The sequence below is a fragment of the Diadema antillarum genome, unplaced genomic scaffold, assembly GCF_040938485.1.
Source record: "Diadema antillarum isolate AM-2024a unplaced genomic scaffold, OU_Dant_1.0 scf00000015, whole genome shotgun sequence".
NCBI lineage: Eukaryota > Metazoa > Echinodermata > Echinoidea > Diadematoida > Diadematidae > Diadema > Diadema antillarum.
In genome coordinates, this window is record NW_027270904.1 from 1,499,668 (window position 1) to 1,526,986 (window position 27,319).

Here is a 27,319-nt window from a genome sequence, read left to right on the forward strand (position 1 = left end):
AAAGACACAATCATATAGATTTAAAAGCAAACTTAGAAATAAAATCAAACTTAAGCCAGGCTGACACTTTCTGTGGCACGCATTGGCACGACTCGAGTCGTGCCAGTGCGCAAACTAGTCGTAAACTGGCGTGAAGTGTGCGTAGACCCGTCGTGACCTTGTGCAAACGTCTCGCCGGGAACTGTGCAAATTTCATTAACGGGAAATGTGCAAACATGACGCCGGGAAATGTGCAAAAGTTCAATTTTGCCGGGAAATGTGCAAAACGTCGCCGGGAAACGTGCAAATCATTTACTTTAGCGATATTGTGTATAAAGATAGTAGATAAACTCCATACATATCAAAACTGCCCATGAACTTCCACCATTTAGATTTTCTTAATGAAATCCTTGACAGATTTTCAACAAAATTGGCAGGTAGCACGATTATGGCAATGGGATCTCAATTTGTTTATATAGTAGCCACCCCCCCCCCCCCCCCGAAAAAGGGGAGGGGGGCTCAATTAAGTCCAAGAACTACGGTATTATCGAAATTCTTCTTGTATTATATAACCAAATAAGAATGAGCTAGGATGGTTCCCTAAAGGCGCCGGGCTTTTTTGGCTATGCTCAGGCCGGGGGGGGGGGGGGGGGGGGGGGGGAATGGATTCCGCCCCCCCCCCCATGAGATCTCGGCCATTGGTGGTGCGATCGCGATGAAATTGCGCATGCGTGAGACCCACGTCATAATCTACAAGATTGTGTCATAAGATTTTTTGAAACAATCAATTTCTAATTTTAATTATTTAATTATGCAAATTAAGCTCAAGATGATATTTTAGCCTAATTAAAAGCATTGAGAGTCTAATTTTTGATCTGTAAATCTGTTTTTGCATATTCAACAATTGTTCATCACAAAAACTTCCAAAACTCATTTCAATTCTTATGTATTTCATTGTTTTCAGAATTTCTTATGTATTTCTTTGTTTTTAAACTTTTGTTTTTTCTTTGTTTTTTCATTGGAAATTGTCACTGACCACTCTTCTACCATAATTAGCACAAAATTGATAAATGAAAATGATTAATTGTAAAAATAATCAGGTTTTTATGACTTTCATGACAGAACATTGTTTTCCATAGGAAATGTACACAAAATCACAAAATTGTGCCCGTTTTGGGGCGACATTCCGTTACAAAAATGGGCGTGGCTTCGCAAAAGTATGCGCGGACGTTGCAAATTTGGTCCAAAAGTTGCGCGAAACTTGAACAAAGAAAGTCAAGAAGCCTCGCGACGAGGCCTTCTCGCGTTACAGATTTATAGCGCGAAACGTCGATTCCGCCCCCCCCCCCCCGGCCCTTTTAGGGTTAAAGATATTGATGACAGGAGTTCACGTTTAATGGCAGATCCAGGGATGCAGGGCACTGGGCCATAAGTGGGGAGGAGTCTTCAAATTGAAGCCTCAGAGTCCCTAAACTAGTGCTATGAAGACATTAATGACTGAAATTGCATGTTTGATTATGACGGATCCAGGGGTGTCCGGATCGCGGGGGAGGGGGTGAGGGTAGGAGAGGGATTTTCTACATCGTCAGTATCTTCTTGAAAAGTCTAGGACAGATTTTCACGAAACTTGTCAGATAGCCTCATTACGGTGATATGATCTTTATGAATTGAGATTAGCCTCCAATCCTCCTCCCCCCCCCCCCCCGGCCGAAAAAGGGGGGGGGGGGGTTTAAAAATCTTTTTCTGTCGAACAAAAAAAAAAAAGATAGAGCTAATAGTGCTTGTATGACTGAAATTTCATGTTCGATTATGGCAGATCCAGGGGTGCCCTGATTGGGGATGGGGATGGGGGAAGGGGAAGTGATGGAGAGGAGGGGGATTATCCACATTTACTGCATCTTCTTGATAAATCCCAAGAAGGATTTTCACCAAACTTGGCAGATACCATCTTTACGGTGATACGGTCTTATATGGTAAAATGAGCTCCACCCCCTCCCACCGCCAAGGGGGGGGGGGGGGGGGGGAGTTGAAGTTTTAGGTCCCTAAACTCTGGAATCTGTAATCTTCTTCTGTTGAACCGCAGAATATGGAACTACGTGATATGAAGACACTACAGTTACTAAAATTTCAGGTTTGATTATGACGGGTCCATGAGTGCACTGATAAAGGGTGTGAGGGGGATTTTCCACATTTTCTGCATAGTCTTGTAAAATATATGACGGATTTTTACCAAACTTTGCAGATAGTATATTTATGGTGATTCGATCTTAATTTTTATGATTGAATCCCCCCCCCCCCCCCGCCGACGAGGAGGTGGGGGGGGGGGTTGAACCCTCAGAGTCCCTATTCTCTTGATTTTTTTTTTTACTTCTGTCGAACCGAAAAAGTTAGTGCTGTAGACATTAATGACCGAAATCTCATGTTTGATTATGGCGGGTCTAGGCGTGCTTTGATCGGGGGTAGGTGAGGGTGAGGGGGGGGGGGGGGGTGCTGTTCGTTATTCCGAAGGTTCGCTGTTCCGAAGGTACGTTATTCCAAAGGGTCGTTAATCCGAAATACGCAAAGTCCCTATACCTAGAGGTTCGTTAATCCGAAATACGCAAAGTCCCTATACCTAGAGGTTCGTTAATCCGAAAATGAAAAAGGGTTCGTTAATCCGAAAATTTGTGGAGTTATTCCGAAGGTTCGTTATTCCGAAGACTGGTTAATCCGTAAATGAAATCCGGAACAATGAACCTTCGGAATAACGAATCTTAGGAATAAAGAGCCTTCGGAATAACGAACCTTCGGAATAACGAGCTGTAACCAGGGGGAGGAGGGGATTTTCAAAAATTTTCTCCATCTTCTTGAAAAATCTATGACGAATTTTCACCAAACTTGGCCATAGCATCTTTATGGTGATAGTACTGTAAATACAGTTAATGCATGATGTAGGCTCAAGTTTACAATGACAGATGAAGGGATGCCCAAAAAGGTGAGTGGGTAGGAAGGAGGCTTAATTTTCACATTATTTGTCTTTTTCCTGAAAACTCAAGACGCATCCCTCGGATAATAAAATTATATATCAGCTTTAAAAAAAACCAAAAAAACCTTCTATACAAAAATGATGGAGCTAATAGAGTGCTGGTGCCTGTTGTGGTAAGTTAATTCATGAATATTAATGTTTAGTGCGGCGGAGGCAGATTTGTCACATATTCAGCTTCTTCTTGAAACCCTTATATAATAGATATTTGCCAAGCTTGAAATGTAGCGTAGCGTATTTATCCGGTGATATGACCTCAATTTGTCTGAATGGGCACTGCCCCAACCCCTAAAGTGGGAGGAGATGGAGCCCCCCCCCCCCCTTCCTCATCTCCGCCCCTTGAACTTAAAAGGGACCAACACGAGGGGGGTGGGGTCGTTCGGGTTTAATTCAGAATTTTATTGAAAACCCTATATATACTTTTTAAAGAAATTTTCTATACAGCCAAGAGTAATAGAACACAATCTTATCACATTTTTAGAGGGTAGATCTATACTTTGATGAAATTTCACTTCTGCTTACTAAATGACGTGGGGGCTACCCTGGTCTTATCCCTAGCTTCGGGGAAGGGGAACAACTTGGACTTGTTGCCCCTTCGAACAAAGTGGGATTCTATTACCCTAGAGATGCTACCTATCACGTTCGGTGGAAATCCGTCAAAGATTTCTCAAGAGGACGCAGAATATGTGAAAATCCCCCTCCTCCCCCTCACCCCCCCCCCCATAACGACACCCCTCGATCCGCCACAATCAAACGTGAAATAAAATTTCAGCCATTAATGTCTTCATAGCACTAACTAAGCTCTCTTTTCCGGTTTGACAGAAGAAGATAAAAATTGAGTTTAAGGACGCGAGGCTTCAATCCCCCCCCCCCTTAAGCAGTGTGTGTGTGTGTGTGTGTGTGTGTATGGGAGGGGGCTCATTTTAACAAATTAAGTGCATATCATCGTAAAGAGGCAATCTGCCAATTTTGGTGAAAATCTGTCGTAGATTTTTCAAGAAGATGCTGAAAATGTGGAAAATTCCTCTCTTTGCCCACACCTTCTCGATCTGGAGACCCCTTGATCCGCGCCATAACCAAACATGAAATTTCATTCATTAACGCTGTGTCTTCATAGCACTAACTTAGCCCTATCTTTATCGGTTTGACAGAAGAAGATTAAATTCCAGAGTTTAGGGACGTTGAAGCTTCAACCCCCCGCAGTCCCCCCCCCCCTTCGGCGGTGGAGGAAGGGGGGGGGGGGGCTCATTTGAACAAAACAAGATCATGATTATTACCATAATCGTGCTATCTGTCAAGTTTGGGGGAAATCCATCATAGATATTTCAAGAAGATGCCGTTTAGGCTAAAAATGTGGAATATCCCCCGCCACCCCGATCTGGGCACCCCTTGATCCGCCATAATCAAACATGAAATTTCATTCATTAATCACGTTAATGTCTTCATAGCACTAACTTAGCTCTATCTTTTTCGGTTTGACAGAAGAAGATTTTTAAAAAAAATCCAGATTTTTGGGATGTTAAAAGTGAAACTTTAATCCCCCCCCCCCCTTCGGCGATGGGGGGGGGGGGCGCATTTTAACAAATCAAGATTATATTACGATGAATATGACTGTATTTCACATGTTGGGTGAAAATCCGTCCTAGATTTTTCGAGAATGTGCTGAAAATGTGGAAAATTCCCCTCCCCCCCCCACCCCGATCAGGGCACCCCTGGGTCCGCCATAATCAAACATGAAATTTTAGTCATTAATGTCTTCATAGCACTAACTTAGCTCTTTCTTTTTCGGTTCGACAGATGAAGAAAAAAATCAAGCGTTTATACATGGTATAGGGACTCTGAGGCTTCAACTCCTCCCCCCCCCCCTCCTTAGGACTGGTGTGTGTGTGTGTGTGGGGGGGGGGGGGGCTCATTTTGACAAATTACGATCATATCACCATTAAGATGTTATCTGCCAAATCTGGTGAAAAATCGTTGTAGGGTTTGCAAGAAAATGCTGAAAATGTAATAAAAAACTAGAAATGTCGCTATGGCGACTGATGCCTCCGCCATAATGCATGATTCTCCCAATAGGTGTATAGTACAATGTCTTCACAATGTGTGATGACAGTTTCACATAACTGGCAAAATACTGAAATGACAGGTTTGTCAGAAATATCTTGAATGTTCACTTTCCTTGAACTGGGTTTGCTATAATTGTCTGAGAGTGCAGGTACACATATTTAGGGAATTGAGAATTTTTACTTGACTTCTGACGGACCCTTTTATAAGTTTATGCATTTAGTAATTTCCAAGGTATGAAAAAAGAATGTAATTACAGTACAAAATAGTTTTTTTGTGTGTTTTTTTTTTTTGGGGGGGGGGGCATTGAAACCTGGCCTTTGACCCTTAACCTTCGACCTTTGACCTTCTGGCTGGAAATTTCCCGGAGAATCTCAATTAGGTAATGCACGTATAGGCCTATATTAAGTTTTAAAACTAATAATACAAGCATTGCATATACTAGTATATGAGGGAAATAGTAAAATTTTGAGGAGTTGACCTTGACCTTTGACCCCCCTGACTATTGACCCACGACCCCTAAATTCCCTAGATAATCCCTGCCACTCAGTACATGCGTACGCACCAAGTTCCATGAAGATACATTGAACCATTTGCGAGAACATTTTCACCTAACCTTTGACCTTTTGACCTTTGACCTTATGACATGAAACTCTCTTTGGAGAATCTTTATGCAGTAGTACATGTCTACACTAAGTTTCAAGAAAATATCTTTGGGCATTGCATAGATATGGGGGAAATAGCAACATTTTTAGCATTTGACCTTGACCTTTTGACCTTTAATTTGACCTCTTGCCAATGTCACTAAAATCTACTCAACTAATTGTCCCATCATACATCATCCTTGGACCAAGTTTGGTGAAAGCTGCTTCATCCAGTTTTGAATTATCACGTAAACAGATAAATTTTAGGATTTGACCTTGATCTTTGACCTTTGACCTCTGTCCGATTTCACTAGAAAATTCATCAAGTAATTGCCCCATCATACATAATCCTCCGACAAAGTTTGGTGAAATTTGCTCGATCCAGTCTTGAGTTATCGCGTAAACGGATACAATTTCATGATTTGACCTTGACCTTTGACCTCTGACCTTTAACCGATTTCACCCAAAATCTTATCAAATAATTGCCCCATCATACTTTATACTTGGACCAAGTTTGGTAAAATTCCAGTCAATATTACTCAAGTTATCGCGTAAACGAAAGCGGACGGACGTACGTACGGACGGACGGACAACCCGAAAACAATGCCTTCGGCACCACTTCGTGGCGGAGGCATAAAAAGACAGATGGTCGCTAAGACAGGTGGTAAAGATGGTAATGGTTCGTGCGCAGCTTTGATTGAGAGTTTCTCTTCCATCTCTACATAATATAGGTGAAATGAATGGTTTGCACATTTCCCGGCGACGTTTTGCACATTTCCCGGCAAAATTGAACATTTGCACATTTCCTGGCGTCACGTTTGCACATTTCCCGTTGATGAAATTTAGAGATTTGCACATTTCCCGGCAAGACGTTTGCACATTTCCCGGCGTTTGCACATTTCCCGGCGAGACGTTTGCACATTTCCAGGCGTTTGCACATTTCCCGGCGTTTGCACATTTCCCGGCTCCACAGACCTGCGTGCCATGTCGGAACGAGAATTTTGCAATGTTCAAAATTTTGGTCACGATTTGCCACGACAAAATCGTGGCCAAAAGTCGTGCAAGTGTCAGCCTGGCTTTAGAATCAAACCTCAAAGCCGCGAATTTGGCGAGGAGCAAAGATTTGCGATTTTAAAATCTTTCTATTATAAGCATAAAGTATACATAAATTATATTTGCTGCATTTCCCCCCAATTTTTCCGTTGAATAATTCAGATCATATACGTGGCACCACTGAAAGCACTGGCAGCTGAGATGGTCGAGACATTCGGTTCCCGCCTCAAGCCGCTGGGCATCACCGTGCGGGAGTTGACGGGGGACACACAGCTCTCAGTCACGGAGACCAGGGACACACAGGTTAGTGGTTTTGTTTAAAGAATGACAGGTGTATCTTGTAGACATTTACAGGATATATGACGAGTAACAGAATGACATCCTGAACCTCTTCTTCGACCCCTTTTCCAGCAATTTGCATACGACATGCTAATACAATGAACCCGTTGATAGTTATAGGTTGCGTTAGTTAGGTTAGGTTACGTCTTATCTGTGGTGATGATTATTATGCAACACTCACAAAGTATAGTACGGGTTCTACTATGAAGGATGTATTGAGAATTTATTGATGCTTATACGTGCAGATAATGGGCCTAACCTTTTGTTTAAAAAATACATTTATTTGCGTTTACCTAGAATCCTCAGATTATTGTTAAATGCTGCACTGTATTATCTTGCGTTATGATAGAAACGAAAACTACAAAGTATCAAAAACCCTACACCGAGCCTCTCCCAAAGTATACGATTTATCATACCCAGAACCTTACATCAGGATTTACGATCATATCTACATCTTGGAACTTAATTCACATCATCCAGAATCGTTTAGTCTGTTGCATTTATATCAATGTGTTACCATGTGATATGTCTTGACTTTGACTGCATAGGAAATACGATTACTGTCAAAGAGCCAAAGGAACATATACGTTTACGGCGGCGATAATGCGTGCAGTAGAACTCGTCTACCACTCATGTCTACATGATTGTAATCTCTCAATGCGCGTTCGTAGCAAAGGTACATCACACCATTGCCATAGCAAACATGCATTAGTGTCAAGAATTACTGTCTACGACCTTTTGGGTTGACTGCATTATACACTAATTGTCCTACTAACCTGCAAACATTACACATGTAAACTAAGATCTTAATACAACACCCAAAACCCTCTGGATTGCTTAATTGCGTATTACACGAATTCACAGCCAACTTACAATCTTTATAGATGCTCGTCGTCACTCCCGAGAAATGGGACGGCATCACTCGGAAGAGCACGGGCGATGCCGCTCTCATCCATCTGGTGAACCTCTTCATCATCGATGAGGTCCATCTCCTGCACGAAGACAGGGGAGCCGTCATCGAATGCCTGGTCGCACGAACTCTGAGACAGGTAGGATATAAGCTCATTTGAGGCATGGTATTAGGCAATAATTAGCTATCACCAACCTTGATGAGTCCATTTTCCGGCAAAGCGTGGGAAGACACGGCCTGCAAAATACAGTGCACTCCCGTTAAAACGAACACGGATATAACGGAATTCCGGTTACAACGAATTAGAATTCAGGCCCCAACATTATCACCTGTATGTGTTTTTATTGTTTATTTGTTTTCGATATAAAGAAAGAAAACTGCCGGTCCAGAGGACTTCGTTATAAGGGGAGTCATGTAGTACTTCTTTCATAAATTCGTCATAAATCTAAATATAATTGATGAATACTCTTATGCCTTTCCTTTTTTTTACGTTCTGCCATTTTCTTTCCTTCCTCAATTTTTCTCTCATCAACCACAGGGCAACCATAAAAAAAAACTACAAAAATAAAATGATTACCAGTAGCACTTGTTCTTAAAAGCTGTGATGCACTGAACGTGCTAATTAAACATAACAAGAAATAGTTACCCGCGTATCCTTTCAAGACAATTGCTAAGGAGTTTAAATTCATGTTGGCATACGTGTGTTGCAAGGTATGTATCAGTGCACAACAATAGAGACTTGACCTCAAGGACCCTTCCAGTCGATGAATGAAAAAAAGGCCCAACTATACCGTATTATAAAGATAGAAAGGGACGTGCAATGCAAATGAATAATGGATCATCAAGGTGTTACTCTCTTCTTTCAATGATGATCTTATCCGGCGAATTTTCTTAGTGTTTGATGTAATATACTATATTATATATATATATATATATATATATATATATATATATGCCTATATATATATATATTATATATATATGAAGAGCCTCAACCAAAAGGCCCTAAATCCATTGATGAATACTGGATTTACCTCCTTTTGGAACAAGTTCTTCATATAAGATATATATATATATATATATATATATATATATATATATATATATATATATATATACATACAGTATGTCCCCAAAAAAACTACAACGGGGCCCTCTGCAATGATATCTTCAAAAATAGTGAATTAATTTAAATAAAAATTCAGGGTATGAAACTACAACTGTATAACTCATTGCCCACATGTTACAGAAAGCGCCATTCGATTTGCTTCAGTGGTCTAAGAGAAATGAGGAATTTTGTATAGAGGACATGGAGGATGTCGGGAATCTCTTCTGTCCAAATTCTGTCTATTATTCACACACAAGAGCATTGAATTGCTAAAATTGGAAGAATCAAACTCATGACATGCTTTACAACAATCCACATTTCTCTGTGACCGCCTAACCAAATTGAATGGGGTTTTCTGCAAAATAAAGCTAAAATGTTATGTTTTAAGACCCTGAAGTAGCATTTACAAGAATTAATCATATTGGGTGTTATCAATGCGAAAATCTGATTGTAATTTTTTGGGGACATACTGCAGTAAGTCGCCCCAAAAATTACAATTAGATTTTCGAATTGATAACACCCAATATGATCAAGCTGTCTAAGTGCTACTGCAGGGTCTTGAAATATAACATCTTAGCTCAATTTTGCAGAAAACCCCATTCAATTTGGTTAAGCGGTCACAGAGAAATGTGGATTGTTGTAAAGCATGTCATGAGTCTGATTCTTCCAATTTTAGCAATTCAATGCTCGTGTGTGTGAATAATAGACAGAATTTGGACGGAAGAGATTCCCGACATCCGTTACAAAATTCCTCATTTCTCTTTGCCCACTGAAGCAAATCGAATGGGGTTTTCTGTAAGATGTGGGCAATGAGTTATAGTATCATACCTTGAATTTGTAGTTAGATTGATTCACTATTTTAAAGATATCATTGCGGAGGGCCCTGTTGTAATTTCTTTTTGGGACCTATGATATATATAAGAACGAAGAACTAGTAATGCATTATTTTGCCAATAAAGAAAGAGTTTATTAGCCTCGAATTTTCCGTGGCCTCCACCTTCGAGGCTAATAAACTCATTCTTTATTGGCAAAATAACACATTATACTTGTTCTTGATTCTTCGTTATATTTAAGCCAATAAGACGTGAATTCTCAACATATATATATATATATATATATATATATATATATATATATATATAATATCATATCTTACACACACACACACACACACACACACATATATATATATATATATATATATATATATATATATATATATATATGATATTTATTAAAATCGAGGTCGAGGCCTATCATAACAGCATCCGCATCGTTGGGCTGTCGGCTACTCTGCCAAACTACAAGGACGTCGCCAAGTTTCTCCACGTCGATCTCGACAAGGGGCTTTTCTTCTTCGATGCCCGATTCCGCCCAGTACCACTCCGGCAGTCACTGATCGGCGTGAAGGAATCTGCTATTCTCCCACGCGAGATGGAGAGACTACAAAAGGATAATATATGCTACGAGAGGGTGAAGAAGCTGCTAAAGGGAGACCATCAGGTCGGTTAACCCATGCAGTGACAATGAGTTAATGGTGCACAAATTTCAATTTCAATTTCAATCTAGTTTTACTCTCTAAAAAAAAATCGAGTGAAAATATTCACTCTTAAAAGAGTGAATACAAAAATGAGTGGATTTAGAGTGAAATTGGAGTAAATTTTGAGTGAAAATGTTCACTATCACTCGTTTTAGAGTGACCTCAGGGATCACTCCAAAATCTTCGAGTGATCCTTGAGGTCACTCCAAAATGAGTGAAATTGAACATTTTCACTCAAAATTCACTCCAATTTCACTCTAAATCCACTCTTTTTAGTATTCACTCTTTTAAAGGGATCGTACAGTTCTGGTTGAGACCTAATTTCAGGTTTATAATATTTGTAGGTGAGATAATGAGAAATTTCATATGAAATATGAAATAGCATGCAATTTCATGAGGAATTCAACGTTTATTTGATAAAAATTGGTTTTGAAATGGCTGACATATCCAAAAAAGAACAATTTTAGTAAAGTGTGGGACCCACACTTTGTAACGATCGCTTTGTTTTACTTTGTTTTTGGATGTTTCAGTTATTCCAAACCCGATTTTCATCAAATAAACTTTGAATTCCTCTTAAAATGGTATGCTCTGTACTCTATCATAAGTGTTTTCTTGGTATCTTGCAAAAATTTAAAAGCCTAATTCTCATCTCAACCAAAACTGTACTACCCCTTTAAGAGTGAATATTTTCACTCGATTTTTTTTAGAGAGTACATTTCTCACAAATAGCGCACAAAAATGTATGATTATGCCATACGAAAATTATACAAAAGAGAAATTAGATGAAACTTCGCCGGAATGAACAAAAGTTTGTCTTGGTACAAATACAAGGTCTGTATACATCAGAGTTGAGCTATGGTCATAATGCGAGAAATATAATGGGGCCTGCGCAGAGATAAAAGCAAGCTTGTACAGTCTTATGTCCCGTGATAAATCAGATTAGGGGAATTATGAAATACAGATATTATGTTTAGACCATACTATGAATGGGGGAACCGATTAAAACAAATCAAAAAACCCGATCAAATAAATGTTACCAAATAAAATACAGTAAGGCCATATGTTGCAACACTGCTACCAATAAGGACATTGGGAGAACAACGACCGAGATTGTAAAGGTTGTAATGGGTTTGAAGGTATAAATAATGGCGTTACAGTAAGGCATAAATAGGCCTACAAAGGTTGGATAATAAGAATAATAAATGTTCGTTGAAATTGGTCAAGGAAGAAAACATGATGATGTTTTGCCTAGTTTCGTGGAAGAACTCGCAGATAGCTCAGTTTCTATCACACTGAAATTCTCCATTCTAATGAAACGTTCTAGTCCGATAATCAATTTTGGTCGTTTTATTTGAATAGTACCATTTTTATGCTGGGCATGCGACTGTACAAACTCCCCTCATGCTAATATCACGCAAGAACCATTCTTGACAGTACACTGACATTAATATTGGCACTGAAAGGCATAATTTACCATTTGCAGATGAAACAAAAACCCAGCATTAGTGCTTCAAAATAGTTCTAAAATGTGAGTTAGGGATGGAAACAACTAATGTAAAAATTTGAATCAGTACAATCAATGTCAAGTATTGTTAAATAGGGAAAAATGTGAAAATAGTTATAACAAGAATGTTTCCGGGCTAAACCGTCTACAGTTATGGTTTATTGAGAAAAACTGTGATATCTTCTTATATTTTAGGCTTTATTGCAAAAATTTTACATGGCAGGATCTAGGATGTTTGTGATACAGCTGACCTACACATTATGCATCAAATGTGATATCTTGAACATCTTTTTAAAATCACTGTTCCCGAAAGTAAACAGGACCTTTAAAGGGGTGTACAGTTCTGGTTGAGGTGAGGATTTAGCTTTTAATGTTTTGCGATATATTCAGAACCACTCTATGAGATGTCAAAGAGCATGCAATTCTAAGGGGTATCAAAAGTATATTTGATGAAAATCGGTTTTGGAATGGCCGCTGAGATATCCCAAAACAAGGTGAAACAAAGAGATCCTAATAAAAGGCGTGGCCGGTCGCCTCTTATTATTATCACTTTTTTAGATATCTCAGCCATTTGAAAACCGATTTTCATCAAATAAATGTTGAATCCTTCTTAAAATTACATGCTCTATCATATTTCATAAGAGGTTTCCCATTATCTCACTTAGGAATGTTATAAACCTGAATCCTCACCTCAACCAGTACTGTACAGTCCCTTTAAAGGACCATTGTGTATTGTTGCCTTTTTCGTGCTTTCACTGAACTGGCATACACCATGTTTGTTTCGAAAATATGACCTTGTCAGTTTTTTTTTTTCGATGTAAGCTACAGACTGATTCCAGGTGCTATTTGCTTGTTTGTTAATTATTCTTTATGCAGAGTCAAAGTGCTGTTATTCATCAAAAATATGAATAATGTAAAACTTCATATTGAGACTGAGAATTGTATTCACATTGATTGTTAAATAAAGTTGCTTCAACGTCTTGTCCGAGTTTATCACCTAATGGGAAGATTCATTCATTAAAGTCCTGTCCGATTAATTGCAGGTGAAAGGCAATACACTTACCATGAACATGGTGAATGTTCAAAGATTTTAGTTGATATTCTAACATTTGTTTATTTATTTGTTGTTGTTTTTCAGGTGCTAATTTTCGTGTTTTCGCGAAATGGCACTCGTGACACCGCGAAGGAAATGCTGACAAGACTTGGAAGCAGGTCAAAAACGTTGTTTTCTACACAGTCACACGCATCATACCACAAAGCAATGAAAGAGGTTGGTATGATACATAAATATAACTATGAATATATATATAAGAAAAGATGAGGAAGTAGGGTAGTTATGCAATCCAGTCCAACAGTGCTATTTATTCAGACCAAATTTTTGACGAATACATACGTCTTCCTCAGGGTCGACAGTGACAATTATGAAAACAAAAAGATGACTCTATTCTCTATATCATAATACATTTGTGGTAGCCATAGTTATCATTATATAATATATATATATATATATGTATATATATATATTTCTCGTTCAAACACATGTACATAATTTACACACATGTATATAACATTCAAGATTTTTATACATTTTTTGGCATAAAATATATTTATTCATATTGTTTAAAACTAATATAAAATTATTACTGATACGATATGTATATAGTATATATATATATATATATATATATATATATATACTGTATATATATATGTATATTTGTATATACGCATACTACACTTAGCACGATACTAATTAATATATAATTTTATACAGATTAAGATTTTCTCGAATTCTATGAGGTTTATATGTATTTCCAGACATTGATATTGATGGTATATTGCTGTATATTTCTAGTATGTCTATCACGTCTGTGTATCTATGTTTATAGCTCTGTAAGTATGCATTCTATGTATGTACTGATGTAATGTGTATGCAAGCAAACAAAACAAATATCCATATATCGACAATAAATAGAATAGAAATGTATTGAATTGAATATCAAAGTGATCCACCCTGCACATCGGTGCTGCCACACAGATATGAGAATCAAAGAGATTTAAAATGAGGTTTTATCTAATTCATCTTTATTTAAACAGCTAGTGACTAAGAGAAACTGAAAACATTCTAATTTTCAGCGAATTGGAAGTGCTAGCTTATATTTTGAAAATGTACAGTGTTAACAAATCCCTAACGCTTCCCCATCAAGCACCTATAGCGATGGGGGTCAAAGTTATTTGAACATAGCATCTCTGAGAATGGTTCAAGACGTTACTGATGTAGCAGCTTATTTCTGTCCGCAGACTCTGCATGGTTAAAAAAAACAACAACAACAACCCCCCCCCCTAAAAAAAAAAAAAAACCCAAACGAGCTTTTTCCTTGATAGGCCACAGAAGATTTTTATTCTGAATCAAAAATTCACACAAACACACACAAACACACACGCACACACACACACAAGAAAGCAAAGACAGTTTACACTCAAAACATTCGGGTCAGAACTGAGCAAGAAAGGGTCCGTTCGGGTCACACTCCGTTCCGGGTCAGAAATGACAAGGAATCAGGTCAGATATGACCCCATTCAGAGTCATGAATTGGGTCAGGGTGACCCCATTCGGGGTCTTCATGACCAAATTCCAAATCATTTTTGACCCGGAACGAGGTGTGACCCCAACGGACCCGGTTCCGGGTCAGTTCTGACCCGGATTTTTTTAGATTCTATAATAATACAGTGATCAATCCGCTTGTTTTTTTCATTGAACGCCACACAGTTGGAGGAGTGCGATGACGTTCTCAAGGACTTGGTGCCCGAGGGGTTCGCCGTCCATCACGCCGGTATCTCGAGGCCGGGCCGCAACTTCGTAGAGAAGTACTTCGCTGCTGGACTGATCCGAGTTCTGTGCTGCACCACCACTCTGGCCTGGGGTGTGAACCTCCCTGCCCATGCCGTCATTATCAAGGTACACGGAGCTCAGAAACTCGGTGTATGATGACTGATGTATGGACAAAATGCTGTAAAGGATGATAATTGCTCTTTTAGTGTTGTTTCCATCGCCCCATAGTGTTTCCATGGCAACGTTGCACCACCGCCAGAAATGTGTTCTCTCTTTCTTCAGGTGAACTGAGAGATCTCATGAAGCATAGTCTGATTTCCAGACCCTTTGCCAACTGGACTCCTTTTACAAAATCCGCCCTCCTCTGCGATGAAGTCGTCGCCTCTCCCGACACTCTGGCCGATTAGGCAAATCCACCTAAACCTTCTCCACTTTTCGACGTTGAGGGCGTCAATATCCTGTATAGCAAATAGGTCCTAATAGTAATAGCAGAGGGTCTGGAAGCCATACTTACTACATGAAGCAGGAAGGTGAGACACCGTCCTGCATGAAGCTGGCAGGATACGAGCGATTACTAAATTATGTGTATGTGTGTGTGTATGTGTGTGTGGGGGGGGGGAGGGGTAACTCATGACATTACAGCTGCAAAACAAGACAATTTACAAGTGGAGATTGTGTCACAGTTCTTTAAAGTAAGCGGTAATACAAACTGCGATACAGTATAGGCAATCTATAATTATAATCTCAGGCGCAATACATTTTGGGCGGGAAAAAAAGGAACTACCAAGTGTCTGTGCAATTGGTAGAATGTCTAAAAACAAGATAGATAGATAGAACAGAACTAATTAATATACTAGTGGAAGGAATTAACAGATAAGGCTATAATAAGATTGTATAGAATAGGTTCCTTATGGAAGAGAGAAAGAGTAGGAGGGGGGGGGGTGGGGTTGAAGGACGGATTTCATAAGCGCCGGAATTGAACGTCTGGGAGTTAATATACAATGTAGATGACATTGAGTGATTTGGAATTCAAACTGTGGTCATGCCATACTTTTAGGGCACGCAGTATTTCAACGCGGAGAAGTCCCGCTATGAAGACGTCGGTATTTTGGACGTGCTTCAGATCTTCGGCAGAGCAGGTCGGCCTCAGTATGATACTTTCGGAGAAGGGTACATCATCACATCTCACTCTAAGCTGCCGCATTACCTTGAGCTCCTCATGACCCAAACTCCGATCGAGAGCCAGTTCGAGGAGAGACTGACAGATAATCTCAATGCTGAGGTAAATGTTTTTGGTGATGAGGCCAATGAAAGGTATCAGTATTGATTTGCACAATATCTTCAAGGAAAAGTCCATCTTCATAAACATTGTGTATTGAGTGAATGCAGCCGTATTAGTAGAACACTGCAGTGAGAGTTTGAGAAAAATCGGACAGTTCGTCCAAAAGTTATGAATTTTTGAAGTTTCTGCTCAGTCACTGCTGATCGAATGAGAAGACTACTGCAGCTTGTCATACTTGTGATTTCACAAGTGTGCAACGATGGAAAGAAAACATGCAAAATTCACCATATTTTCACTTTCTCGCATAATAAAGGAACGCTTGACTTGCCTCTTTCAGAAGGAAGGAGAATAATATCACCCTTATTATGTCAGTGACATAATGAAGAAATGTGCACTTCATTCAAAAAGTGAAGTTTTGTTTATTTATTTTCCTTATTATGGTTCTACGAATGTGACGTATCATACATTGTAGTACTCTTCTCATCCAGCAGTGACTGCGCAGATACTTTACAAATTCATAACCTTTGAATGGATTGTCCGAGTTTCCTCAAACTTTCATTTATGTGTTCTTCTAATATTGCTGCATTCTCTCAATCCTTGTGTATATGAAGGTGGACTTGTCCTTTAACGTACACTGATCAGAGGGAACGGTTTTGTTGTTTGTTTGTTTTTGTTTTTGTTGTTGTTTTGGGGCTTTTTTAGGATGGGGCTGTGGGGTCAAAGGTTAATGGTACCCCCTCATCTTAGGAAGAAAGCTTATAAGGACGGAACTTCCCGGAAGTTATGAGTCTTGTTATTTCTTTAACTCACTTTTTCCTATTTTTTTAAGATCCCAAATTGGGGGGGGGGGGGGTCCACGGTCTGTAGATGGAATTTACCTTTATACAGAAAGGAATTAAGTGTGTCTATCTATCAAATGAACGATTATGCTTCTGTCGAATCCAATGTTTTCAAAATCTATGTGTGAATGCATTGTTGAGCAGAGAAATTAGGAAAATTTGTCGGTCTCACGCAAGTGTCAATGAAATCCCCAAACGGACCACCATGTGACAAAGTGACCATTGCGATTGTTATACAACAATACCACCCTGCAGATAGTAGGGAGGAATCATTCTTGTGCCTCATTTTCTACCTTGTATTCTCCTTTTATAAAGACGAAAATGCTTCTGAAACACCACACTGTTTCAACATTCCAAAAGCAATTCATTTTCGTTGAATACTCAATTTCATAACACTGTCCAAAATGCAATGAGCTAATACAAGCTCTGTCTCGCATAACTGCAAAAACTCCAAAGATAAGAGGCAAATTTTAGCGATCGTTTTGACGGTTATTTTCCTGTGTTACAGATTGTGCTTGGTACAGTGAGTAACACCGAGGAAGCTCTTCGCTGGCTAAAATACACATACCTCTACACCCGAATGAGACTCAACCCGGAGGGATACGATCTGTTATCATCCGACGTCGTGGTAAATATGAGTTACTGTATTTTGTGCGTAATTATCAAAACCTACATATTGCCTCAGCAGCTGAGTTTGATATCAAAAGATCCATAACTGAGTTGTAGAATGAATGTAGCTTGATTTCAGAGGCTTCATTTTTGGTTTTACTCAAAGGATGATCGAAGATTGGATGTTGTCCTCGAAGGTATGGTGGCCAGCTCAGCGACAGACTTACTAAAGTCCAGGATGGCGAGAGCCGGCGAGGTTAAGGGATCATTGGAGTACACGGAGATTGGGCGTATCGCGAGTCATTTCTACGTCTCCTGGCGAACCATTCGACTGTTCAACGATAGGATCCCGAAATTTCGCGACGAGGAAGACATATTCGACATGATCAGTAAGGCGCACGTGTTCAAATACGTCAAGGTGAGACTACACTGCAAAAGGTCCAGTGTTAGATTTATGAAATGCACCGAGATGGTGTTAACTTGTCGGTGCTCATTAATGGTGTTAGATTAAAACCTCCCGGTGTCATTTCAATATATTAATGTTTTTTAATAGTTTCGTATAGTTACTGTTCTTCTTGTTGATTTTGAACTTCAACAAGACGATCAAGAATTTTCCGATAAAGTAGGCCTACTTGATTTTTGAAAAATAGATATGAACGCATTTACACCACGGTATTAAATGCAAGTTGGTATGGTCTCCTATTTACACTGGGCGGGTGTTTTGTACCTTAAACATAAACATCAGCAGTATCGAATCAACATCATGCGCCGTGCCAAAAATATCAACAGCTATAGTGTCAAATTGACACCACGAAGTGCCAGGTGAACACTTTTAAACACCGTCACAACATGCTTTCTACACCTGTGGTGTGATCCTCTATTGACACTTGCTCGGTGTCATATCCAACACCTATGGTGTTAAATCTAACACCGATGTTTCTGCAGTGAAGGCGTGGGGTGACGTGGTTCCAAAACGGTCTGATTTGTGTCATTTTGTTATGGGTTTCTTGCCTCCTCTTTGCCATGTATAGCAAACCATTGTCAAAAGTATTGTGATGTAATCCTTATGACAGCCTTCAGAAATTATCTCATTTAATTAACGCCTCAATTTAAAAAAGTTTAGCACCTCGAAACAGATTAGAGTGCCTATCCTCTACCATTTGATTTCGGTGGGGACTCAAAGTGAGATTTGCCTAATATCTGTATTCTCCTTTTCCTTGGATGTAATACATGAGCAAGACCGGTGATGATGAGACCAGTTGCATTAAAAAAAAAAAAAAAAAATTACACTCCAATTACATCTTTCCTCATTAGATTATTCATTGCAGCCATTACAGCGGCAGCCCGATATTTTCCATTTTGTTTCCTTTGGGCATGTTGGGTATGTTTAGCTCAAATTTAAGGTCCTTCTCCCAATCAGACCTAGACTGACAAATATCAATAAATTTTATGCCCTTTCTCAGTTGGGATCGATCCCTCTACAAAAGTCGTGTATTAAGATATAGGTGGCAATTGATATCATCTGATCATACATGCCTCGGTTATACATTCGGAACTTCGATGCGTTGTGGCATTGTCAATTGAAGCAATTGGGAAAATCTCATGCTTGCCTTGACACTGTCAATTAATTAAAAGCTTAATATAACAACAATTATTAAGAACAAATTAAGACACAAATATGCTTTATGAAACCATGGGTCGATCCATCAATTGACATGAATTGACCGTCGAGGAGTGTTTCTGTTCCCTTTTTCTGGTGATGATCTCATGATATCATCGGCAAAAATGTGTCACATGGTTGTTGTCACAGGAAACTTTCCTCTGAATGTGGGGAACGAAAATCCCCCTTGCGACTGGGATCTTTTCTATATAGTCAAAGGTTGACTTTCTCAAAATGCAGCAGATTGTTAGCAGACCATTCATTCAATCAACTCTTTCGACTTGTGCAACTCATGTGCCTCGAAGTAAGTAGCCAATCACACAGTATTCTTACAATATATCCAACGGCGTAAATCCGTACTGAGGAGTGGGGGGGGGGGGATGATCGGCGATAGTCACCATCACCACGATTACAAGCCCATAACCGGACCGGCGCAGCCTTGGGGGGGGGGGGGGGGGGGGAGGGGGGCAGAAGCTTGGTGCCCCCCCCCCCACACACACACACACACAACACACACTTTACAAGGATCGGATGTCCCACTCTTTTGCATGAAATATAAAGTGGGAGGAAAGTGGCAGCAAAAATATGAAGACTTTTTGTTCTTGTTAAGATTTTGACACTTTACAGTCCTAAAACTGCCGTTTGTGGCTGTATTAGAAGTTAAGGGGGCGCACCGGGCGAAACTGCTGACAGTTACTGGCAGCAACATCAGGAGAATGGCATAACGATTTAATGCGAGCTAACAGCGAAGCGAGTGAGCTTGAAAATTTTGATATTTTACAGTCCCAAAACTGTCGTCTGTAGCTATATTTTTCGCTTTGGAAATTAAGGTGGGCGCACGGGCACAACTGCTGGCAATTGTGCAGCATGTAACATCAGGAGAATGGCATAACGATTAAATGCGAGCGAGCGAAGCAAGCGAGTTTAAAAATTTTGACATTTTACTGTCCCCAAACTGCCGTTTGTTGCTGTATTTTTTCGCTTTGGATATTAAGGGGGGCACACCGGGCGCAACTGCCGGCAATTACTGGCAGCAACATCAGAGAATGGCATAACGATTAAATGCGAGTGAGGGAAGCGAGCGAGCTTCAAAATTTTGACATTTTACAGTCCAAAAACTGCCGTTTGTGGCTATATTTTTCGCTTTGGAATTTACGGGGGCGCATCGGGCGCAACTGCTGTCAATCACTGGCAACAACATCAGGAGAATGGCATAGCGATTAAATGCGAGCGAGCTTGAACATTTTGACATTTTACAGTCTCAGAAACTGTCCTTTGTGGCTGTATTTTTTCGCTTTGGAAATTAAGGGGGGGGGGGCACCGGGCGAAAAGTGCTGGCAATTACTGGCAGCAACATCAGGAGAATGGCATAATGATTAAATACGAGTGAGCAAAGCGAGCGAGCTTCAAAATTTTGACATTTTACAGTCCAAAAACTGCCGTTTGTGGCTATATTTTTCGCCTTGGAAATTACGGGGGGCGCACCGGGCGCAACTGCTGTCAATTACTGGCAACAACATCGGGAGAATGGCATAGCGATTAAATGTGAGCGAGCTTGAAAATTTAGACATTTTACACTCCAAAAACTGCCGTTTGTAGCCATATTTTTCGCTTTTGTTTATCCCACTTTTATGGGGGAACTATCCCCCCCCCCATTTTGAAAATCGGTAAGTCAATCTCAAAAGTGAACAAAGTCTATCAAAAGGGATCCAGTATAGCGGAGCTATTGCATGTTTATGATTTGCAATTCAACGGTCTGGTGCATTGTTCTGGCGGTATTTGGACAATTTCCCATTAAGAAAGTTCGAGATTTGTCCTCATCTCGGGAATTGTCATCACTCACTGTCGTTTCTCATGAATGATTCAGGAAATGGAGGAGGTTCAATAATTGCGATATAGTTTTTGTTATTTTTTGTTTGTTTGTTTTCGTACATATTTTTGTAGATGGTCCCCAGTTACTCGCGTCATAGCATGTTTACATGTAGGCCTATATTACTTGACGTTGTCAACGTCTGAGCCATACCTTACAATTAATGTCGATGAGAAAATTATGTAATCATGCACTGTAAAAACATCGGTGTTAGGTTTAACACCACGGGTGTTAAATCTAACACCGATCAAATTTCAATAAAGGACCACACCCACAGGTGTTAAAAATGCACTGTGATGGTGTTGAAAAGTGTTCACCTGACACTTCGTGGTGTTAATTTGACACTGTATCTGGTGTTATTTTGACACTGTACTGGTGTTAATTCAAAAATGACACCACATGGTGTTGATTTGATATTTGTTGGTGTTAATATCAATGGTTTAACACCCGTCCAGCTTCAATAAGAGACCACACCAGCTGGTGTTACTTTGGTGTAAATTTATTTTCACATTTTTTTCAAAAATCTAGTGTTTTAATGTAAAATTCTTGATTGTCTTGTTTAAATTAAAAATCAACAAGAAGTGCAGTTACTAAGAAACTCTTCAAAAAACAGTTTAACATTTGGAAATGACACCCGGAGGTGTTAATTTAACACCATAAATGGGCACTGAAAATTTAACACCAGCTCGGTGTTCACTTTTTAACAGCGGACTTTTTGCAGTGTGCATATACATTTTCCTACAAGATAGAATACTGTTCAGCTTTGTTACCTATCTGAAGGCCGGCGTACAAACGTCATGCAATATGCCAAAATTGATACAATCGCATTTCTGCTTCCTCCATTTTCCCCCAAAATTCAGGGGGGATGATTGTACAGGCCATCCCCCCTCCTCCAATTCGGGGGGGGGGGGGGAGATATATCCCCCCATCCCCCCGGGATTTACGCCCATGAATATAACAATCGATGAGATCTATTATACTGGTCTCAAAATTGTGATCGTTTACAATAACATAGTACAAACTTGAGTACAGATATCCCATTCCACTCGATCTTAACCTTGGTTGCTCTGCTCGTTGGTTAATTCTAGAAGCACAGTTGCTTGGTTGCTCTAGGTTGTCGACGATGCCCTGCCTGAAGTAGCGGGTAATCTCCCCTATCTGGTCGTTGGCTTCCCAACTTCGGTCCTTGTCGGAACCCTGAATTGTGGTCCTCTCTGGAACCCTATACTCGGTCCTTGCTGGAACCCTAAACACCCTGTTAATTTAATAACATGATACCCCCCTTATAATTTGTGGTCTTTGGTTATTCCTGATTCTATTCATATAACTGAAGCAAAACACATTTATATTCCATGATATCACCACTGATTAGCCACACATAATTTCCATAATCATTATCCTACAATGTTGAGTAGGGGTGATTAATCAGCCCATTAAAATCTAAGCGTTGTTCTAGATCTCTATTTCTTTCACAATGCAATTAGAATTCGGGTTGACATACAAACATCACACATACAATGACATATCGGGAATTACATAGAAATTTACAAGGCACAAACAACTTCAATTAAATGATAGTGTACTTACAACAGTTTTTGGTGTTTAAACTCGAATCCTCCTAGATTCTCTGCTGGACGGTCAGGCTGTCCAAGCCGAAATGCAACAATCCCTGAATCACACTGTTTCCAAATAACACTCTGCTACTCTCTAACTTCGCAATCTCGAATACCGAAAAGCCTGGTCCTGAGTGTTCCACAAACTATATGGCATCTGAATTTTGTGCCTAAACATTGTATATTTATGCATTTGTTGGACCATAGGTCTCTATGTAAAACAATTTCAGTGAGGTGACTTCCAGGAAGGTTTTTGAAGAAGTCCTGCCCCCTTTTCTTATTGGTTGGCGTTTTCTGCCTGTCAAAACTTTCCCGAGTATCTCATTTTGCATTGGTCAAGCCTCCGCTTGACGTCATCACTTCCTGTCCACGGAAACCAAAATTCTTTGAAATGGTCCTGTTTTGACCTAGCTAGAAACTTGTGTTTGACGTCGTGAATGACGTCAACATTCCAGACAGTATGAGACATACTACCAGGGATACCCTTTTCTTGTATTTTGACATCACATTTTAGGGTCTTCTCTTCCTACAAACATTTGATTCCAAATCACTGTCTTTTACTTTCATTGTGCATCGCAAAATCTCCATATTTGGTCATGTTGCTGCAGGCTTTTGTTTTTTAAAGCTGCACTGCTTTTCTAGCCATTACAATAACATCATTTTCTTACATGATCTACATGATGAACATTAGATTAAGACAAATTATTACGTGACAAATACAAAACTTGTCATATCATGACATGTGTAGGATTTAGGTTTACATGCAATTTTTCACTCGTAAGATCAGGCAATCTACCCACATCCCCTATTTATTTTAGCAAACCCTCCAAATTTTCGAATCATTCTTGATGGAAAACCATGGTTGAGTAATCATGCACATGAAGTTGAAACAGAACTTTACAGCCCATTACTTACTGGCTTTATGCGGCAGGTTCGTAAGGAGGAGCAGAAAGAATTAGGGACTCTCAAGGAACGATATTGCGAGATCAACGTACCCAACTCACCACTGCCCATCAGCAAAGGACCCGCAAAGGTCAATATCCTTTTGCAGACTTACATCTCGCAGGTGAAACCAAAAAACTCTTCGCTAGTCTCCAGTTTGAACAACATCGCACAAGTAAGTGTGCTTATGCATGGGTAGCTGTACTTACAGGTCCGAATTCATGAAGCTGGTACAATTTTTGTCCATGGTTTAAACCATGGACGAACGTATTTGGCGCCAAGTGTCCCATGGCCTATTTCGTTAAAGAAATTGTCATTTCGTAGATGAAATGACTGATTTCGTAACTATAGGCCATGCGACAACCGGCGCCCCATACAAAACTACGGTCCTTGTACATGTTTGAACCATGGACAAAGATGGCACCACCTTCGTGAATTCGGACCAAAGTGATAGAGAGAAAACTGTTCTTTTCGGCAATCTGAATCTGCCGGATATTGATCAAGGTGTTTATGACGATGCATATCTTGCGATTCTTGTTGTTTTTCCTCATATTCTGCTGCAATAACAGGCTCTTTCAAATTGGTCATGAATATTTACAGCTTGTGGCAATGCCATTATGACTACAGTTCGCTATGATCGAGTGTGCGTTCCTTTTATAACCCATCTTCAGGTCTATCCCTATAACTCTGTCGCAGCATTGTGCAATTTGGAACACAATATGTTGCCAAGACATAAACATAATTGACCTCATTTATTGAATCTCCTGCACTAGTAAAAAAAAAAGAGAAAAAATGATTTGCCGAAAACGAGAGTCTACCGTATATCTTAGGGTGTAAGAGGAACCAAGACTATGAATTAGGATGTGGGCATTGTTGTGAAGCGATAGACTTTGTGTGTGTGTGTGTGTGTGTGTGTGTGTGTGTGTGTGTGTTTAATGTACTACTTCTCAACTCGCTTGAAGTTAATACATGGGGTACCCAACTCCATCCCTACCGTAGAATGCAGTTCGCCTCATGAGGGCGCTCTTTGAGTTGGCCGTGAATGCAGGACGTCCTCACATGGCTGATGAAGTTCTGAAGTATACAAAGGCCGCGGATCAGAAAATATGGCCCAAGGAGAACCCTCTTACACAACTTGAGTCCTGGGAGTGCACCCTAGTCGTTGCCTCTGCTCCATCGGAACAGTCCCTTGGCGCCGAAGAGTTGAGGGAGATGAGTGACCTGGCAATAGGTACGTGGTTTGCCTTGACATTCAGCCGTCAACGATGCAGTATAATTCCTAAATTATACAAGTAATAAGAAGTATAATTAGAATTCTATTAGTAATAATGAAGTATAAGTCGAAGAGGTTAGCATTTCCCAGGTGTTTAAGGCAGTGAAGTCACATAATGAAATTCAAAGTAGGTAAAAATTCCAAGCAGTCCCGGTTGGCTATAAATACCCGTGTCAGTGAGCAGCAAGCATCTTTTCAAAGAGAATACGGCTTTAGACAGACCAGCAACACCAGTATTGGGTGCAATGCAGACAATTAGCTCACTGGTCCTTCTCATCATACAGACAAGCAATAAATAAAGCACAATCATTGCTGTTCCAAAGGTACGGAGCATTCTCATACGTATGGACATCTCATGTCAAGCAATTGATAAGCATGTCATCAGCATACAGTAGGGCCCAGCAGTTTTGACTTCTGTACAGTGTTGGAAAGGGAGGGTTCAGAACTGAAGAGTATCGATTAAATGAGATGCTGGGTGGGAACCTCTTCGACTTATACTTCATTATTACTAATAGAATTCTAATTGTACTTCTTATTACTTGTATAATTTAGGAAATCTATTACGTAATACTCGTATAAGTCTTCAGAGGACTTAGCATGTTCAAAGTTACGTACAGAAGTCAGTCTAGTGACATGAGTGAGGGCAAGAGGACAAGAAGGATGATGGACAGTTTTCACAACAAGGTTGAAACTTTAGTCATGACACCTCATGCATAGAGGGTGTCTATCGATGGTGACACACATTGTCGCAAACAGGAGAAGAACTCGAGCAAAGTGCTTGAGAACCTACTAGTATAAGGTGCAAGGCATAGGTTTTGGGTATGATATCATTTTGATACCTTGCGTGCTTTAACTGGAGAAGGATTAAGCATGATAGCTCACAGACAAATCAAATACAATGGACCTCTTGTACCGATTTTCCAATCAAGACATAATCATAATCATGTTCCTTAATTCATGTACATTTGAGGGAAGAATTAGACATTAACCAGTTCATACTCGGCATAGTAATATTGCAGCAATAATTAGAGGCAACTCCATTGCTATTTTGGGTTGATATTAGAGTTTAAATTCATCAGTTTGGTAGACCGAATCTCCTAAACGAGTGGCCGAGTAATGTGTCGCCATTTTCCAACGCACAACGTAACGTGATTTATGGTCTTGTGTCTTATCTGACTCGTATTAGGACATTGTTCTTAATTGAGATACTGATGTACAGGTATACACATACTATCACAATTTACAAGTCTCTTTCTGACTCAGCAGAACTGAGAATTGTTGAACTAATGTGGAATCAATTGTTAGAAGGTAGGAGGTTCAAAATGTACCAGCGTTCGTCCAGTCAGTTGTGGACAAGATTTCGTTAAGACCTTTATACTCAATGCGCAAAAGTTTAGAAGTTGCGGCGCTTCTGTAGCTATGAGCTGAGAATGTGATACCCCTTTCATATTGGCATCCTTGGATGTCTTACCAGACCAGAGTCTGGGATGAACGCGGGATGACTGTGCTCCCAAATCCTTATGTATGTGAACACGAGGTACGTCCTGTGGTACCCTTTCATACTGATCTCGAAGACAGTACAAACTCGGTACATGTTCCCATAGCAACAATACATACATAATTGTATGCAGTAGTCAGTACAGTGTACCGGGATGTATACGTACAGCCATTGACAGTATTATTAGTTATATTTTAAGTGTTTATACAAGCAGCTGCGAGGGACTGGCTTTCAGTCTCCGCTCCAAGATGCTTGTCGTCACCGATTTGTTGGGATGTTTCGAAGAAATTATGAGTTTGCTTTCTGAACTTGCTCGTTGGAGATGTTCTGTGCATTTGATATACTCGTGAAGAGTTGATCGGAACACAGAGTTTAGGATTGGAGGTAAAAGAAGGCACTTTAATTACCTGGTTAGAGATATACCTTTCATATCTCTATGTGCAAACGTGGCCTCATCTTCCGGTAATGTCATAAGAACTAGATGTCTCAGCATTTGTGTACGTTTTGCCGTTACGAGTGCGAGTAAGGAAATTGTTTTTGGCTCAAGGCACTGAAGAAATCTATAGTTCATAGGTATCTTGAAACGATAAAAAGTGATTCAAAACAATTGAAACATCCCAAGTCTTGTTGTATTTAGGCTTGCGAGGGTCGGAGTTAGATACGCCCTTCATAAGTCTGACTATAGGGGCTGTTTGCCTATGTCATAGCTCTCGGTTTCGGGTAGTATGGAAGACCGAGCA

The 27,319-nt window shown here is 39.9% G+C and overlaps 1 pseudogene; it reads left to right on the forward strand.

Annotated features, from left to right (window-relative positions):
* LOC139724325 (activating signal cointegrator 1 complex subunit 3-like) overlaps positions 1-27,319 on the forward strand; it is a 60,132-nt pseudogene that overhangs the window by 10,898 nt on the left and 21,915 nt on the right.